Below are 6,310 nucleotides of genomic sequence, written 5' to 3' on the forward strand. Positions count from 1 at the left end.
AACCAATCACAATCACAATCACAATCACAATCATCATATCAAACAACTAACTACAAAGACATCACCAATATCCCATTATGGGACTAATGCGAGTAGGAAATCCTACCCGGAAAGCAACACAATCATCGACGATCTAGCAAAATTGTCTCAAAACCTCTCCTTTACAAATCCTTCTCCTATCACATAATCACATAATCACAATCTAACCTTAACAAATCATAAAAACCCCAAATCCCAAAATTAGGGTTTAACCAAATCAAAGGAAAGACAATAAAAAGGGTACGTAGATCTTACCCTCGACGCAAGGAATCCAACGATATAAACAACGACAAGAATCGACCGTCGAACTCCGGAATTGCTAAGAATGCGATTACGAAGATGAATCGATCGCTTTCTCTCTTAAACAGGGTTTTAGGTTTTGCAAAAGTGATTTAAAACAATGACGATTATGTTTAAATACCTTAATCGCATAATTAACAAAACCCGAGAAAAACTCCCGTAACGGGACACTCGATCGAGTACCCAAGGTACTCGATCGAGTACCCCCTACTCGATCGAGTGCCCCTGACTACTCGATCGAGTACCCAACAGTCAGAAACTATTTTATTTCGCAACTTACCCTTACTCGACAGAGTAAGGCCTACTCGATAGAGTACCCAAAGACTTATAAATACGGAGTATTACAGTCTTCCCTCCTTAAAAAGAACTTCGTCCCCGAAGTTCAACCCATACATGAAAACAAACATACTAAGTCGATCAAGACACAACAACGTGACTAAGAACTCAAAACAAAACTCCAACCCAAACATGAACTCGTAACACCAACTCCACTAACTATTCCTACCTCCACAACATGGCTCACGATATCGTATCCACTCCATTATATCTCTCTTAACACTAGCTCCATACACTACCAAAATACTCATAACATCAAACGGAATGTTACATTCTACCACCCTTAAAAAGGAACTTCGTCCTCGAAGTTTACTCAGACTCATAACACCATCCTCCAACTGTCAACACTATATAAAATATTCTCACACTTCGAAGCATCACACTACTACAAGCACGGCCATGGCCTTTTATAAGTATCATCCACAAAACAAATCCCTCCTTTACGCTACGCTAACACTCTACTTCCAATTATATTACAACATGCACCACCATGAAACTCTCTTTTATCGCATCCTACTCCTCTTAAGACAAATGTTACGTCCTCGTAACTCACTAATACTAAATCCTAGCTATATCGTGTCATTATCCTCATCACCACCGCATGTCAAAGATAACCACTTATAATCTAAACACTCGCCATGCACATATCCAAGGTTCTCTTACTTAAACATTCCACATACCTCAACTCATTCGCCACACCACCTAACCTATACCTCAAATCTTTATCTTAACCCAAAACTTCAACTTTTCCACATTACCGCAACATGACATACCTCTTTATATAAAGCACCTATCTCCCAAACGCATAACTCACGATCCACACTCGTTACGTACACTCACACTAGATCCTCCAGTTCTTTCCTTCATTACCGCAAGACTCATACATAACCTAATATGACACTAATTCCTCCAACACCCTACACTCACTGTCCCAACAAAAGATTATGAACCACCTGCAGCTTTTAGATCATTACCACACATGTCCTACGGACCACTTGTCGTTACCATGTCTACTAAAGCCTTATCTAGAACAAGATCAAAATTATCAGAATAACCTCTCACAACCGTGTCCCATCAATAGAACATCACTATACCATGACAACAACGAAAACATATACGACTCTATTTCATATCATACTATACCCTCATTCCCAACTTAACTTGGTAAAGAAAACATCAATAAACAAGACAACTGTCTATCTGCAGAAACTGAAACTCGCAGGGAGCAACATCAAACAAAACAACAAACTATGAATAACTGGTATGCACTTTCGAAACTCGAATCATAACCATCCCGCCTACTCCACCACAACCGGTGACGGCATCACAACACCGCCACCAACAGCCACACCGTAGTGCGAAAATACCCGCATCACAACATTATGTACCATGCCCGGATCACCACCCGAGGCACCACAACCACACCGATAGACATCACAACCGCATACGATTCCATAAACACCGATCGAGCATAACTTCTCGACAAGAAAACTTACTCAAATCCACTTTATTAAATCACCACGCAACATATTATATGGATAAACAGATAAGCATCTCATGAACATCATCTCTACCATTTCACGGAATACACATGTGTTATTAATACACATAAAATTATAACTAGCCATGTCAAATTAATCAAGTTATTACCTTTTTGGATATTATTCAATTAAATTACCGTGTCCAACCTATATATTACAGAACATTCATAAAACAACTTTATAATTATCACACCATGCCACTTCTTGTGAGGTCAGAACCTCACACAAACATTTATACATATCATAGACCCGTAATCACAACCAACTAGTCAATCCTGATCACGTAAGTTACCACTCAACATAGGTTACCTGTCGCCCGAGCTTAACTCGTATACACCTCATAACATATTCTCCCTTTCGCATATCCATCACCCTCTGCCACATGTAGCCACACCATTAATACTCAACTACTAACAACCGCCTCATATAACCACATCTTATACTCTTTCATAACTGTACTTATCAATATGGTCTCTGCAAAATCAACCTCTTTAGAATTGTTACCTTTCTAATATACCATTACCCTTAACCACTAGTCACAAACCATAACACTACCGCTGTCCGGGCATCAAACCTCTTACACTCATCTCTAAACATCACGATTTGTTTCCTATCTTTGGTTGACATCCCAAATAACGAACATCCAATCCATTAACAAAATTACCTCGACATTCTTCCCAATACTATCCTTAATTGTATCATCATCTAACTCTCCACCAAAATCTCGTATCGTGCGAATACTCCACCAACTTCATACTCCTTTAATTCCTCGAAACTCATGATTAATCATGTTGTCCTGAAACTTCTGTATAACCATTAACTTACTTACTCTTGATAGTATCATACATCTCGACAATTCCTCAATTTTATGTCACATAACTCAAATTCAACATCTTCCTAGTTTTACTCCCCTCATTCTTTTCTTTTACTCTCGGCAAATCAATTAACCATAAAACTCCTTATTACTTCTTCCTAACTCTTTAGTGTTCCGGTTACTTTCTCATTGCTCCAAGACTCGCATCCCATTATTTTATATCGATATCTTCTCACTCTTTCTTACCATGGATTTTCTCTTATTATGGTATCCCTCACACTTGCCACTAATCTATCCATAAAATCAACTTTCACTGTTCAAACAATTGCATCTCCTTTGTACCTCTCTAGAAATCAAAATTCCTTTCATACTGTTAAATGCCCAAAGAAATCACATGTAGTTTCACCTCTTGATAAACCAAATCTCCCAAACTTACTCACTGTGTACAAATCTACCTCGCGACATGTCTCCATAAAATTCACTGTATACCACTCTTCTCAACCCCTTTAAAACGAACTTTCACTACATATATCCTTAACCCACACGACTCCTAACTATCTCCCTCCATAATTCTTTACACATCTCAAGCTGCCACTATCCACCTCCTTACTTTCAATCTTTTTATTCTCACGTTCCTTAGACTCACATGATCCCTTGCCCACATTCACTTACTCTTACATTATTTAACACACACTCATATCACTCATCTCATCTCAGAAAACATGCTCTATGTCTCAATTAAGCCATAACGATCTTTCTTGTCTTTTTCCACTACTCAGCACAACCACATATAGCTCATCTCCTCCCACCAAACTCATACTCACCATAAGGTGCCACTCACCACCCCATAGATTGGGTAACTTACGTATCAAGACCAACTTACGTGTAAAACAATGCAATAAGAAGTAAAATAACAACTTTGAATTAAACATAATAGGCACGAATGTCAAAATATAAGCATATGACCCAAAACAGGGGTCACTAGATCGAGTCTGAGCCACTCGATCGAGTAAGGGACTTACTCGATCGAGTAGGTGAAGATCAGAAGCACATAAAACAAATCACCAGGGCTACTCGATCGAGTAGCTAAGGTACTCGATCGAGTGCCCCCTTACTCGATCGAGTACCCTAGTTACTCGATCGAGTACCCAAATTCTCAGCACTGTCCAGTTTTCGTAAAACAGTCATAACTCACTCATTACTTGGTCGTTTTGGGCGTGTGACCTATCGTTAGAATCGTAAAAGGACAAGCTATCACCTCCAATTGGAATCACATCAAAATCATTTATACATATCAAGTTATAACAGTTTAAAGACAACCTCTTTATAATCGAAAAACACAACTATTGATTTTTACTTCCCAAACGACTTAAACAACCACAAGGTAGACAAAACGACTCAGTACTCATAAAACCAGTATTGCTAATCATATGTTACTATGTTCAAAAGCCAAGCAACAACATTCATCATGCACATAGATTATTGAACTTGTCAATCACGATTTACCCACATGCTCTTATTTTATAACCTCACGTACACAATAACATAATGTACGACATGGAATCCCCTATTCACATGTTACTAACATAGCAAAAGTAGAAAATCCACTTCCATCACATAAACATGTCCTCCACATGAATTTCATATTCTCATGCAATTCCTTAACTCATCTTTTCAACCAATTCAAAACAACATTACAAACCAACCGTCTTGCAATTCATGTATTCAATCAATGACAATTATAATCATATCATCATTATCCTTCACTACACATCTCACATCCTCCACATGTATACATCCATTGATTCATACAACACCTTACTACATAGATACACAACACACAAAGTATGCACATAGCGATCCCGACTCATATCCCATGTGACCGGTTCAAAATTGTAGGGCGAGTTCGCGACTTTAGGACGTCTCCCAAGTCTTTGCATTAGCTCCTACAACTTCTACCCCGGGTTCATTTTAATTAGACTCCCTAGGTTCATTAGATTCATTGGTTACAGGTTTCAGGATCGTCGCTCTGATACCATTTGTAACACCCCCAAACTCCAAGTGCCTTACCAGGACCACTCAGGTATGAGGATGTCACCATCTCAGTTACCCGAGGCATGATAATCATAAGACAATGAAGAAACATACTTTATTAAATAAGTTTAAGTGATTACATTACAAAACCAACTGTAAGCAAAATACAACTGTCCTCAAACTATAAACCAACTGAAAGGAACTGTTCTAATAAACACAGCGGAAGACTAAAGACTCTGATATGTGATGACTCCATCCCCAGTTAGATCCCACGCATATCCAAGATATACCGCTAATAATCGCTCACCACCCCGAATGGATCACCACAGTTTTAAAACATTTAAACGGTCAAGTACTAATCACACAATCAACATAGATAACAATAATAAGATAAACCGACAAATTGAATGTCACACACACACACACACACCACCCACTCCCATCATCTCAATATCGACCGTCCCTTTGGACCGGCCCGCCGAGTGGGGGACCGCACCGTTCCCACCTAAGCCCCGCTCATCGTACGAGCGATAACCCTGTCCATTAATGTGCACATCCCCTCCCGTGGCGGGTTCCACGAAGGGCGAAACTAGGGCGTGAAGTCACTCCCGCAAGTGACCCCACTCAGCCGAGAACGCATCTCGAGAGCCATAGACAACCAATCACAATCACAATCACAATCACAATCATCATATCAAACAACTAACTACAGCACATCACCAATATCCCATTATGGGACTAATACTGAGTAGGAAATCCTACCTGGAAAGCAACACAATCATCAGACGATCTAAGAAATTGTCTCAAAACCTCTCCTTTACAAATCCTTCTCCTATCACATAATCACATAATCACAATCTAACCTTAACAAATCATAAAAACCCCCAATCCCAAAATTAGGGTTTAACCAAATCAAAGGAAAGACAATAAAAAGGGTACGTAGATCTTACCCTCGACGCAAGGAATCCAACGATATAAACAACGACAAGAACTCGACCGTCGAACTCCGGAATTGCTAAGAATGCGATTACGAAGATGAATCGATCGCTTTCTCTCTTAAACAGGGTTTTAGGTTTTGCAAAAGTGATTTAAAACAATGACGATTATGTTTAAATACCTTAATCGCATAATTAACAAAACCCGAGAAAAACTCCCCGTAAAACCGGACACTCGATCGAGTACCCAAGGTACTGGATCGAGTACCCCCCTACTCGATCGAGTGCCCCAGCTACTCGATCGAGTACTC

Source organism: Silene latifolia, chromosome Y, assembly GCF_048544455.1.
Source record: "Silene latifolia isolate original U9 population chromosome Y, ASM4854445v1, whole genome shotgun sequence".
NCBI lineage: Eukaryota > Viridiplantae > Streptophyta > Magnoliopsida > Caryophyllales > Caryophyllaceae > Silene > Silene latifolia.